The sequence below is a fragment of the Oryctolagus cuniculus genome, chromosome 12 (assembly GCF_964237555.1).
Source record: "Oryctolagus cuniculus chromosome 12, mOryCun1.1, whole genome shotgun sequence".
In the NCBI taxonomy this organism is placed as follows: Eukaryota; Metazoa; Chordata; class Mammalia; order Lagomorpha; family Leporidae; genus Oryctolagus; species Oryctolagus cuniculus.
The window spans coordinates 70,615,478-70,629,933 of record NC_091443.1 but is presented as its reverse complement, the minus strand read 5'-3'; the positions used below and the strand labels follow the sequence as shown (position 1 = coordinate 70,629,933).

Here is a 14,456-nt window from a genome sequence, read left to right as displayed (position 1 = left end):
GGAAGCCAGGAGCCAGGAGCCAGGAGCTTCTTCCGGGTCTCTCATGCGGGTGCAGGGCCCCAAGGACTTGGGCCGTTTTCTACTGCTTTCCCAGGCCAAAGCAGAGAGGTGAATCCGAAATGGAGCAGCCGGCACTTGAACCGGCGCCCATATGGGATGCCAGCACTGCAGGGAGCGGTTTTACCCACTATGCCACAGCACAGGCCCCTACACATTCTTGATTGAATATTTGAGGTAACTTCGAAAATTCATTGAGAAATGGAATTAAGAGATAGTGTATATTTTCCATGAACTTTAGAAGACCCTTGTGTGGATGTATATGTTTGGAACATATGTCATAAAGGGAAATAGGGTGAACACCCAGGTATATGGCACACCATCTTAGAAATAAAAGACAAATGTGGATTTCCAGAACCTTTGATGTATCTCCAGCTGAATTCGTTTCTCTTCTTTTTCATGTTTATAATTTCTGTCTCATTTTATTGCCCTCTGTTACATATTTTATCTTTAAAGAAGCACTGCTGGTGCATTTACATGTTTTAAAAATGGATGTGAATGCAATGGTTTATGTGACTGCCACTTGCTTTTTTCCAATTCAGTATGCGTTTGAGATTTACGTGTGCTAAAATATATAGCTGTGGTTCTCTTATGTTCACCACTGTATGGCATTTCTTGTTATGATTATCCTCCAATTTATTATACATTCTAATTTTCATGAACATTGTGCTCTTCCTGGTTCTTGGCAAATACGACCAGTGCTGCTGTGAACATTCTCCTATCTGACTCCTGATGCACACATGCAAATTCCTCTGGGGCACAAAATAAGTATGAAAGATTAGAGTTGTGGGTAGACCCACCGTCACCCTCACCGTGTAAAACCAAGTTGCGCCGGCGCCGCGACTCACTAGGCTAATCCTCCGCCTTGCGGCGCCAGCACACCGGGTTCTAGTCCCGGTCGGGGCGCCGGATTCTATCCTGGTTTCCCCTCTTCCAGGCCAGCTCTCTGCTGTGACCAGGGATTGCAGTGGAGGATGGCCCAAGTGCTTGGGCCCTGCACCCCATGGGAGACCAGGATAAGTACCTGGCTCCTGCCAGCGGATCAGCGCAGTGCGCCGGCCGCAGCGTGCTGGCCGCTGCGGCCATTGGAGGGTGAACCAACGGCAAAAAGAAGACCTTTCTCTCTGTCTCTCACTGTCCACTCTGCCTGTCAAAAAACAAAACAAAACAAAACAAAACAAAACAAAACAAAACACCAAGTTGCTTTCCAAACTGGTTGTACAAATGCACATCCCCACCAGTGCTAGAGGAAAGATCAGCCCATCCCACATATTTTGCCAGCATTTAGTGTTGGCAGACTGTAGAAGGCTTGCCAATCTGATGTATAAGAAATAACATGTTGCTAGGATTTTAATTTGTACTTTTTTGAACATCAACAAGCCTGGACACTTTTGCTGTGTTCATTGACTGTTTATAGTTCCTCTAGATTCATGTATTTTGGATATTTTCCTCTGGAATTTTTTTTTCCTTTTGCTTTCGCTTGTTGACAATGCAACTTCAGAAAAAAAAAAACTGTATTCTGAATACTAATGCTTTGTTGTTTTCCCATGTAATAATGTCTTTTGACTTTCTTTATGGTACCCTTTGGTAAATAGAAGTTTTAAATTGTAACGTAGTCAAAATTACCAACAATTTCCATTATGATTACTCTTTTCATCAGATTTAAGGGATCTTTGCTGACATCAAGATCATAACTATAACTTACATTGTCTACCATAAGTTTTCATTTCAAGTTTTGTTTTCATACTTAAATCTTTAGTACATATGTAATTGGCTTTTATTAGTGGCATGGGAAGGAAATAATTTCATTTTTCCTTTTTTTAAACAAGAAGTTTATTTAACCAACAAGACGCTTGACTCGAAAGGAAAACTATGTAAGATTCATTTTTTCAGAGTAATTTACCCCTACTTAAAGACAGATTGCCCTACATGGAACAGCTATGTACAAAAAAGTTATAAAATTGTCCTTGGTTTTACAATGATCAATGAAAAACATTAAAATTCTCCAATCAATCAAGGTATGCAAGGATTTTTATGTTGTTGGGTTTTTTGTTGTTGTTAAAACAGTGAGAGCAAAATAACTTACTGGAATGTAAAGATAAGAGCTGAATGAGCATGCCACTCATGGAGAAAGGGGATATTTTCACAGAACCAGGATTTTTCCCCATTCCATCTCCATTTGATGTCAATCAAAGCATACCATTGGCCATTTAGTTTAAAAAAATAAAGGAGAGAGAAAGAAAAGAAAAAATGCAATATGCTATGTGCAATAAAGGAATGGGGAGGGGAAATGAAAGAATAGAGAGAACTGCGCAGCAGTAGTCAGGATGAGATGGAACCCAGTCGCGGTTTTCTAGTTGGGAATGTGCTCTTGGTCTGTAAGGGCGGAGTTCTGGAGGAAAGCAGCGGGTTCCCATTTCAGTAGACACTGCCCTTCTGCTGCGGGAACACATCAATCCTATCTTCATCCTCCATGTCCAACTGTGCAGGTGTGTCTGATTCATTGATTGGCTGTCCATCAAATCGGAATCTGATCTGCCTCATTGACAAACCCTGTTGTTCACAATAGACTTTCATTAGTTTACTAAGCGGTGTATGCCTCTTAATCTTAAACTGCACCACAGAACCATCCTGCCCCGCCACCTTCAAATTAATATGATTGTTCTCAGTCTTGAATCCTTCCTTGGGCTTTTTGTCGTCCATGGCGAGCAACGGAGTCACAAAAGAGGTACCAGGTCCGCAGCAGACGAGCACACAGGCAGCACCAGGAGCGGCAGAAGAAGGAGGTGGCAGCGGTGGACCAATAATTTCATTTTTCCAGTGAGGACCAAGTATGTATGAATTAGCTCAGCCTGTTATAACAAAACATCACAGCATGGGTGGGTTAAACAACAGAAATTCACTTTCCCACAGTTTTGGAGGCCAGAAGTCCAAGCAAGATCAAGCTGGCAACAGGACTGGGTTCTCGTGAGGCCTCTCTTCTGACTTGTAGATGGCTTAGGTGGCTACCTAATCCCTGTATCCTCACATGACTTTTGCTCTGAGGGGAGGGAGGGAGAGAGAGAGAGAGAGAGAAAGAGAGAATATGTGCTCTAGAGTCTCTTCCTTTTCTGAGAAAGGAATCCATCCTATCAGATAAGCATTCATTTTTTTTTTTTTTTTTTTGACAGGCAGAGTGGACAGTGAGAGAGAGAGACAGAGAGAAAGGTCTTCCTTTGCCGTTGGTTCACCCTCCAATGGCCGCAGTGGCCGGCGCACCGCGCTGATCCGATGGCAGGAGCCAGGTGTTTCTCCTGGTCTCCCATGGGGTGCAGGGCCCAAGCACTTGGGCCATCCTCCACTGCATTCCCGGGGCCACAGCAGAGAGCTGGCCTGGAAGAGGGGCAACCGGGACAGAATCCGGTGCCCCGACCGGGACTAGAACTCAGGGTGCCAGCGCCGCAAGGCGGAGGATTAGCCTAGTGAGCCGCGGCGCTGGACAAGCATTCATTCTTATAACCTCATTTAACCTTTATTGTCTCCTTACTGGTTCTGTCTTTAAATACAGTCACATGTGTAGCTGAGAGCTTCAACATATGAATTTGGAAGTAGATAAAATTCTATTCATAACAAAGCACCTGGCCATTACATAATCTATGCCTTTTCTACCTCTGTCACAGATCAGGCTTCCATATACGTGGGCTTCTATATTCTAGTCTATCCTTTGTCCTGTATTAAATCCCATGGATTCATTTGCCACACTTGTGACAAAATCATGTTCTTAACTCTTAATGCTTTGCAATAAGTCATGATTTTTGTTTGATCTTGCAATAAGTCATGATCTTTGCCTTGTTATTCTCCCTTAGGAATATAGTGACTATTCTCAACCTTTTGTTCTTCTACATAAATTTTAAAATCAATTTGTCAACTTCCACTAAGAACCCTAGAGGGATTTTATTAGAATTTTATCGAATGTATAAATCCATTTGGAGACAGTGGAAATATTTTCAGTGTTCACAGTTTGGATCCTTGAACATGTGGCCTTTTTTCCTATCTCCCTCTTTCTCTTTAGTTCTTCCCTTCCTTCCTCTTTCTCCTTCCCTTCACTGCCTGTTCCCCTCTCATGAGAAAATATTATAATTTGTTTGGTATGAATCCTTTGCTCTGCATGTATTATTGTAACATATGCTTTTGCATGTATTTTAATTTTTATAAATGGTGTTGTGCAATAGACTTGTTTCTTGCTCACTCTTCTCATACATATTTATCAGACACAATTAAGTGCCCATGTGCATATCTAGACAGTTGTTGCCAATTGCTGCATAGAACTTCAAAATATGAAGCAACCTTATTATACCTATCCACTCCCCTAGTCATGAGTACCCAGTTATGATCATAGGAAAATTCTAACTTTCTGTTTCCTCTGAAACTTGGTAAGGTAAAATTTTTCTAGAAGCATCCATTTTTTATGTTTTTGAAGGTACTGGCATTAAGTATAAACAATATTCTCATATTTTATTTCTCAGCTTTCATTTCTAGCGTTTCTTTTGTGTTTTTCTCTTGATACCCTTCTCCATAGATTTGGTTATTAGAAACCTCTTTCTAGGAATAGTCTTTTGGATTTGTTGATTTTTTCTATAATATTTTTTGTTTTCTATTTTATCTATAATCCTCCCTACATTATTAGAAAGATTTATGATAACTTTAAAAATATCTAGCATTTATTGACTGATTGCCATGGTCCAGGTATCCTGATATACACAGCTTACACATTATCTTATTCTACCTCTTGATAACTTTAAGAGGAAGATACTATAATTCTAGTTATTTTAAACATTGGAGAACTTTGTGAAAGTCATAGAGCCACTAACTTGTAGAGCTGGGATTCAAACCCAAGTCACAAGTACTGTGTCATTCTTTCATTTTCTTTGAAATAGAATTCAAAGAATAAAATAATGTTTAACTCCAGGGAATAAATTATATTAGGATTTCAGGTATAAGATAAAACCACAGACACTTTTGTCGAGTTGGGAGTTGAAGATACAGTCAGTTCATGCCTGCTACCTTCAGCAATACTTGTATTTTACAGATGACAAAATGACACCCCTAATTATCGTACAAGTCCTTTGCATACAGCCTAAACATTCTTTCTGCTTTTTTTGTCCATAAGAATCACCTGAAAACCCACAACATTGGTTCAAAAAAGCTCACTACCTCCTCTCTCCTTGTGTCTGAATAGAGTATGGCCAGAGAAAAAAATCTATCACCATGCTGCCTGAGCTTGCACGAAGCTCAAGTGGATCCTCAGTGTTGCTTAATTTTCTTTGTCTCTCTGGTCAATTTACTTCCCTACTCTGAGAAAATTACTTCACACCTTCTTTCTCTTGAAACCTGTTCTCCCCTTTTCACTCATAGCTGATCATCTTACTTCCTATGACAGAGAAATAAGGACATTTAGAAGAGAAATTTATCTTTGAACAACAAATTTGTCAATCTAATCTCTCTTAACTCTGAATGCCATTTATTATTATTATTTTTTATTTAATAAATGTGAACTTACAAAGTGCAACTTTTGTATTGTTGTGGCTCCCCCCCCCAACCTCCCTCCCTCCCGCGGCCCTCCCCTCTCCCACTCCCTCTCCTATCCTGCCCTTTATCGAGTTTCATTTTCAATTACCTTCATATACAGAAGATCAACTTAGTATACACTAAGCAAGGATTTCAACAGGCTGCACTCACACAACCGCACAAGGTATAGGGCATTGTACGACTAGTAGTGTTGTTTTTAAGTTTTATAGTAAAACACATTAAGGACAGAGATCCTACGTGGGGAGCCTGTACTCAGTGACTCCCATTGTTGATTTAACTATTGGCACTCTTATTTATGGCGTCAGCAATCACCCGAGACTCTTGCTATGAGCTGTCTAGGCTATGGAAGCCTCTTGAGTTCACCGACTCTGAACTTGTTTAGTCAAGGCCATATCACAATGGAGGTTCCTTCCTCCCTTCAGAGAAAGGCGCCTCTCTCCTTGATGGCCTGTTCTTTCTGCTGGGGTCTTGTTCACCAGGATCTTTCATTTAGATCGTTTTTTGCCACCGTGTCATGGCTTCCCATGATATGCCATTTTGTGCCTTTGTTCCTGGTAAATGAGATAAACTCTCCTAGTTCCTGTCAAATTCTTGTGTCGTGGATCTCCTCTCCTGTGAATCATTCAAGGACTCTGCTCTAGAAATTCTCCTCTCCTGTCATCTGTTTCCTCCTCTCCCGCTTCAGTTGTTTCCATCAATAAGCAGACATGGTGGAATATCTCATCAGGGAAGAATTCCTCACTGGCTCCTCCAGAGGGGGAAGAGTGTTATAGGTTGAACAGGACTTAGCTCCTCCAACTTACACAGGGCCAGTGTTGTGGTAGAGCAGGTTAAGCTGCTGCCTGTGATGCCAGCATCCCGTATGAGTGCTGGTTCATGTCCTAGCTGCTTCATTTTTGATCCAGCTCTCTGATAATGTGCCTGGGAAAGCAGTAGAAGATGGCCTAAGTGTTTGAGCCCCTGCTATTCATGTGGGGAACCCAGGTGAAGCTCCTGGTTCCTGGCTTCAGCTTGACTCAGCCCTGATCATTGTGGCCATCTGAGGAGTGAACCAGCAGATGGAAGATCAATCTCTCTCTCTTTCTCTCTCCTCTTTCTCTTCTCTCTCTTTCCTCTCTCTCTCTCTCTCTTTCTCCCCCTCCCTCCCCACCCCCGTAGCTTTGACTTTCAAATAAATAATTAAGTCTTAAAAAAAGGAAAATCGCTTACAGAGATAATTAAAATCCAAAGTCTTATGGGAAGAATTAATGGATTCAAGCTAATGATTGATGGATTAGTGTGGAGATGTGATCTAATTATGGTGGCTAATTGTGGCTAAGAGGTGGGCCCAGTGGGATATCACTAGGTCATTGGGGTCTTGACCTTGGAAGGGAGTCTTGACTTTGGAAGACTGGTTATTTAATTTGAGTCAGGCCCAGCTTCTCTCTCTGCTTCTTGGATTACCATGTACTCTTTCCTTCCCACATAGCCACAATTGCCAGCCTGCACCAGAGGCCAGACTACTGAAGCCTCTTGGCTTTGAACAGTGAACTTCCAATTTATAAACCAAAATAAACCTATCCTTCCCAAGACATTCCTCTCGAGTACTTTAATTAAAATAGCACAAAGCTGCAGTCAGTGTTCTGAGTGGTAAATGAACAAGCTGTGCTCACTTTCTTCTTCCTCTTACTTTCCTCCACGGGCTCTGCCTGCCTACAGAAAGCTCACCTTCTATTCCTTCCCTAAAAGTAAACATTTTATAAGGGCAGACCCCAACATGGATCATGGATAGTCTACAACTGTTCAGTATTGCCAGGGATGGGGCAGGCAATTATGTCTAATTTTCTGTAAAATAACCTCAGTTGCATTTTTTGCTGTAGAATTAAATCACTCTGCCAATAGTTTTGTAAGTAATGAAAAGCAATATTTTGGTCATTGACTGTTTTCTAACCCTCAGTAGATTTCAAATGGGGGCATATATGAAAGGGATATATTTATCAAATCCCAACATCTTTCTTAAAATAATTCCTGAGATCTGACCTTATTCCATCTTTCACCCTTCATAAATGTCTACCATTGAAGTAAAAATCCCCAAGAAGTTTGGTTTACCTCAACTCAACTTTTACTTTCTCTTATTGGTTAAACTGAATTTGGCAAGATTATGCCACTATGGTTGAGTTTTTACATAATGAACTGCAACCTAACTTAGTACATAAACCAACCGGAAGCCTACCTTACAAATACGCATTTCAACCAACAACTGATCTCAGCCAATCACACAGCTGAGCTTTTGTCAATTATAGGCAGCCACATCAGACCACGTTCCAAGGCAAATCAGAAACTATAACTAATCAATCCATTTCTGTACTTGACTCCCATTTTCATTCATACATGCTGCTTGCCCACATTGCAAAGTGGAGCTCTTTGAATCTCTTCTGGTTCTGAGAGTTGCATAATTTGCAAATTGTTCTGTGTTTAATTAAATTCTGCTAAGTTTAATTTGACTGAAATTCTTAACTTGTAGTCTTTCAGGCCCAACATGGCACTGAAGCTATTCTGTCAAGACCACCAGCAACTTACATCCTGCCAAATCCAGTGGTGAACGTCAGCACTTGAGTTACCCCTACAACTGTGTTACCACAGTTTATTATCCCATCTCTTTTAAAGCAGGTTTTTATTTCCTCCAGGTTTCCTGAGTAGTAGACTTTTCTTGGATGCCACACAGGTATGTTTTCCTTCTGCTTCACCGCCAAGCTCACTGGTTAACTCTTTTTTATTCTTCTTCATTTGCCTCTCCCACCATCACGTAGGAACTTTTGTATTATCCCTCCCCTGAGATTCACCCTTCTGCATGCCACGCTGCCGCCATCAGCATGCTTGTTAGCACAGCATCTCTGTGACTTTTTAAATGGCCTTCCTTCATCCTCAGTGTTGCTACAGGAGACTTCTGTTACTTCCAGCCCTAACTGAAACCTGGCTCTCCTTTGAGGATGCCACTTTTTATTATGAGCTCCTTCCTATACCCTTTGTACTTCTAGGTGGAGAGGGAAAAACCAGTCTTCTTTCACTTTGTCACAGTTGCTTTCAAACCACTACTTTTTCATTCATATGTAAAACACATTTCTCCTTTGAAGCTCACTCCTCCTGACCTCACTGTCATTATTCTCTACCAACCTTCAGGTCTCTCACTGTCCTCCGTGAGTAACAGACTCAAACTTTTTTTCCTATTTCTCCCGAAGTTTTTAATTTTTATATTCCATTTTAGTTTTTTCATAGTTCCTGCCTGAACATTTTAATGTAGTTATTATATTTTAATCTTCATACTAAATATAGTTTGTGTACATTCTAAAATTGTATAGTTACTCTTTTTTTTTACAATTTTTTCTGTATTTAAAGTATTTTATTTATAGAAAAGGAACATGTCTCATGTATTTTTTTTTCAACTTTTATTTAATAAATATAAATTTCCAAAGTACAGCTTTTGGATTACAGTGGCTTTTTCCCCCCTGTAACTTCCCTCCCACCCGCACCCCTCCCATCTTCCACCCCATCCTCCCTCTCTTCCTCCCTTACTCTCACCTTTTGTCCTCCTTCCTTTGTTATTTTTCTTTTAATTTTTACAATGATGTGCTTTCATTTTACTTTATAATCACAAGCTTAACCCTCCACTAAATAAAGAATTCAACTAGTAGTAAGTAGCAAAACCACTGTTCCTTGTGTGTATGCAAGTGCTATAAGCAATACTCAAATCTGAAAATGTCAATTTTGCTTATATACATATTACTTTATGTGTGTATGTTCTCTATCTTGATCTTTGACTGGTCTTCTTGCTACTTTTCCAACACATCATCCAGAATCACTCTGCCTCATATACCCACTTGACTCTCATTTTACTGCCATCTCCTCAGTGAGGGCTTCTATGATCATCCTATTTTTTTATGTATTTATTTGGGAAGCAGAGACACATACATATAGACAGACAGGGAGCTCCCATCTGCTAGTCCACTTTCCCAAATGCTCAAGGGCTGCTGGGCTGAAGCTGGGAGCTGGGAAGTGCTGGAAGCGAGGACAGCTGTGAGCTAGTGCAGGTCTCCCATGTGGGAGTCAGGAATCTAGTAACTTGAACCACTATTATTGCCTCCATGGGCCTGCATTAGCAGGAGAATGGAATTGGTAGCCAGAATGGAGACTTTGAACCAAGGTACTCTGATAGGGGACGCAGGTGTCCTGATGGTGGCTTAACCAGTAGGCTAAGTGCCCATCCTTTATTTTATTTTATTTTATTTTATTTTATTTTATTTTATTAGGTTATTTATTTATTTGTTTGAGAGGCAGAGTTATAGACAGAGAGAGAGAGAGAGAGAGAGAGAGAGACAGAAAGAGGTCTTCAACCACTGGTTCTCTTCCAAATGGCTGTGACGGTGCTTGCTTTGGCAGCACATATACCAAATGGCTGCGATGACCAGAACTTGGCCAATCTGAAGCCAGGAGATAGGAACTTCTTCTGGGTCTCTCACACAGGTGCAGGGGCCCAGGCACGTGGACCATCTTCCCCTGCTTTCCCAGGTCATAGCAGAGATCTGGATCAGAAGAAGAGCAGCCAGGACACAGACCAGTGCCCATATGGGATGCTGGTGCCAGGGGCGGAGGCTTAGCCCACTATCCCACAGCCCCGGCTCCCACCCTACCCACCCCCACTCCCCACCCCCGTCCTCCATTAAATCATAAGCTTCTTCCTTAATGTAGCACGCTCTATCTCTGTTTTCGTGTTTTAGTTGTTCCAAAGCCCTTCCTCCATCTGATATAGTTTATTTTATCTTATTTCATTATTTATGTACATAATTTCCATAAGGACAGTAATATTTGTCTATTTTGCTTCCCTGAAACAGTACCTAGCTTGTGTTGAGTTTTCCTGTATTTGTTGAATGAACAAAAGTGTGAATAACTGGATTCCCCTGGTGAATTCAACACACACGTAGCTGGCCTATAACCTGTCTTTCTTGGGTCCCTTGAACTCAGCGACTCAGCTTCAGCCTCCACCTGCCAACATGTTCCTCCTTAGGTTCAATGACTTCGTATTCTTCCAGTTCTTTCTGTGTCTTCACATACTTATCACTGACCAGATGTATAACCTTTACAGACAGCATTTTGGCAATATATAAAAAAAATCTAAAAAATATTTGGGCACTGATGTTTTGTTTATAGGAATATACTTCCAGGGGAAAATATGAGGAAAAAAGTATGTATAAAGATGTCCATCTTGACCTTAATTGCATAGTGAAAAAATGTAAGCAAAATATAAATATTCATTAATTGGATGATACATAAATTGCATAAAGCCAATAAACATGACTATTCATGTACCAAGAGTCATGAAGAAGTTCACGGAAAAGGCATATTGTAAAATACTATGCATGGCAGCCAGTGCTGTGGTACAGTGGGCTAAGCCTCTGCCTGCCTCAGTGACATCCCGTATGAGCACTGCTTTATGTCCTGGCTGCTCCTCTTCTGATCCTGCTCTCTGCTGTGGCCTGGGAAGGCAGTGGAGGATGGCCCAGGTACTTGGGCCCCTGCAGCCATAGGGGAGACCTGAAGGAAGTTCCTGGCTCCTGGCTTTGGATCAACTCTGCTCCTGCTGTTGCGACCATTTGTGGGGGTGAATCAGTGTATGAGAGACCTTTCTGTCCGTCTTTCCCTCTTTCTGTCTGTAACTCTACGTCTCAAATAAATAAAGACAATCTAAAAAAACATTATGCATGGATCTCAAAAATTTTTGCACCAAAATAAATTTATCACTTCATTCCACATTCTGCAAACTTCTTGAACTACCATTGTCTATAACTGACGTGAAAATGTTTATTATTTTAAGAAGGGTAAATCCAAGGTTATGAGATAGTAGATATATTATGATCCCATTTTTATTGCCTATGAAATAGTGTAAGGCAAGCAGAACTCATACATATAAGTCAATTTATATAGAGGTAGGGTCTCAAAACTTATAGTTTTTCTCTTCTTTATCCTCTATTAGATGCAGATTGGTAGAAGGAAGGGAAATAGGGATTTTGGGTAAGAATTTCCAATTTTGCAAATAAGAACACAGATCAGAAAAGAAAAGGCTGATAGTGTTCATTATATAATACCTTTTTTTGTGTTTATATGGATAGAAGTTTTATATATCTCTATAGATATTAAGTTTGATGTATCTCTACATACATGCATATAGATATATGTACCTAGAAATCATTTTCAGTAAACATGACTTGAATATATAAACATTCATTCAAATTGATAAGAAAATCACTAAGCCTAAAGTAACAGATTTCAATAGCAAATATTTTTAGAAGAAGAAATAAAACTGGCAAAAATCATGAGTGAATATTTAAACTTGCTGGAAATCAGATGTCAGCCAAACTTGCAATGTTATCATCTTGCCATTAAATTAGGAAGCTAGTGGAATATGCACACATACATATGCAGAAGTGTACACATGTGAGGATGCATATACATACATATTCTACCCTGCCAGGTTATAAAGTTTCATGAAGGCTAAAACTTTCTGTGTGATTAACTGCTTTATACTGAGTACCTAGATTGATGATTGAAACTAAGTAAGTATTTAATAAACATCTTTTGAATGAACAAATGCCAATGAAGTTATGATGAAACTGATGTACCTTTAAAAAGAACATTTTCTACATCTTCCTATTTACAAAGATGCTAAAGAATTATTAATATTTTATGTATTTTAAACTTTCCCAGTTTCTAAGCATAATAAAATATGTATAGTGATCCAGTTTTTTGGGAAAAATATTTTACTTATTCTGATTCTAATTTATTTTTACTGTTTTTCAGTCCTTTATTTAACAATGTAGTCTACTGATTAACATCATGTTTGAGTGCAACTTACAAGAAAAATAACACACCAGGGAAAATTGCTTTGTAAATGTAAAAATGTAAATCAAATAAAAGTTCCGTTGCAAGTCACTGGTGAGGCCATCTCTAACATCGATTACAGGACCAAATATCATGGTAACAGCCACTGCCTTATTATGCAGACTATAAAATACACTTTAAAAAACTGCAAAAGGTCAAGGTCTTCCTCTTTCTCTTTTTCCAATCAGGTTGGGTAAATAACAGGGCATTAGAATGAAAAACTATTAAGATTACTTTCTTGCTCTGGGGCAGAAAACTATGGAATATTTATAACACTTTTAACTCTGAAAGTGTAGTCTTTCATTTTAGCTTTGATATTTGAGTGACTTTGATTGAAAATATGCATGCATATATTGCAGCTCACACATATATTGAGAATTTCTCAGTATGAAAGCTAAAGAGTGGGCACCTGGGTGCTGTGGCCTATGAAACCCAATGTTGTCACAACCCAGTAATCAAGATACAGGCCTGGGAGTAAACAAACATCCATCTATGAAATTCTGTGAGAAAGCAAATCTGGACATGTACACCCAACATGCCACTTTCTGGGCATTCTTGCCATCGTTCAACTTTCCACTGACCTCCCTTCTCCCCCTACACAATAAGGAAGGAAGACACCTCTAATTCTCAACAGCACTCTGATTAGTGCTTTTTCTACCTATTGTTTTTGAAAGCAGACTAGCATAAGGGAGAAAACCACTGGCCTAGGATTTAAGAAAGCCATTCAAATCCCAGCTTTGTCATATGTAAATTCAAACAAGTCATTAAGTTTTTCTAAGCGTTAGATTACCCATCTACATAATAAAACTAATAACATTAGTTCTACTTGCTTCCCAAAGGTATTCTAAAATTAGATAGCAGTAGTGTTAAAGTAATGTGCACATTATATTATATTCTTTGACCGTCATCCTTGTGATTTTAGATTTTATCTCAAAGGCAATTTCTTGTCATGGAAGTAATACACCAAGCTTGCCATCCATCTATTCTTTAGTTAGCACTAACAGCCATCTGCTGTCTTCTTAAGAGTGTGTTGAGATCATGGAATGGGACAGTTGAAAATTTTAGTTCATGTAAGAGATGAAGAGAAGCCATTTGGAACCATAAGACACTGCCTAAAGTTAAGGCTTAGCATCCCCCTCCACTGCTGATCTTTTCTACTCTTTTCATATGCCTCTCACTCATAAACTCATGCTGTCTGCCCTTCCCTCAGCTGTGGATGTCAATTCATCTGGCCATTTGTAGGCACCTGCAATTCAACATTTCCTCAATCTGAACTCACAAATTCCTAAACTCCATTCTTGACCCACAGACATATTATTCTAGCCACTACCCAAGCCAGAAACCTCACAATTGTTTTATAATCCAATTTCCCTCATCTCTCATATTTCATGGTAAAACAGCTTTGTGAATTCTTCCCACATTGTTTAGAAACAGCATCTCTCTCTTTTGAATTCACTGTCTCGCCTTTATTTCAGACTCTCAACAGTCAATATACAATCTATGAAATTAACCTTATAACTAGACTTCTCCTCCCTCTATTCATTTTCCATCCTGTTATCACAGTGCTCATTCTAAAACAAAAATCAGTCTCCTGATTAAAAGCATCCAGAAATCTACCACTGTCCAGAAAGTCCCAAACTTTGTCATATGGCCTTCAAAAGACTCAAATTTCCAGTTTGCCTTACTTCCTGGTGACTTTCTGTCCCATGTTTTTAGCTACTCTGGCCAACTCTGTCTTCCCAGAGTGCTTGGTCACTGCTCTACTCCAAGTCCCTGGTTAAATCCTTCCGATGCTGAATGTTATCTCTGTAAAAGACTACTTGGACTCTTCCCTCCCCAACTGTAGACTCTCTCTCACTCTCTGACATGTAACCTTTCATTCCAGTAACTCATAGTTCCTTGATTTGTCTAAATCGTTA

At 39.8% G+C, this 14,456-nt stretch overlaps 1 pseudogene; it reads right to left on the bottom strand.

Moving 5' to 3' along the window:
- Positions 1 to 2,355: 2,355 nt before the first annotated feature.
- Positions 2,356 to 2,760, bottom strand: LOC127483781 (small ubiquitin-related modifier 2 pseudogene; annotated as a pseudogene).
- Positions 2,761 to 14,456: the final 11,696 nt, after the last annotated feature.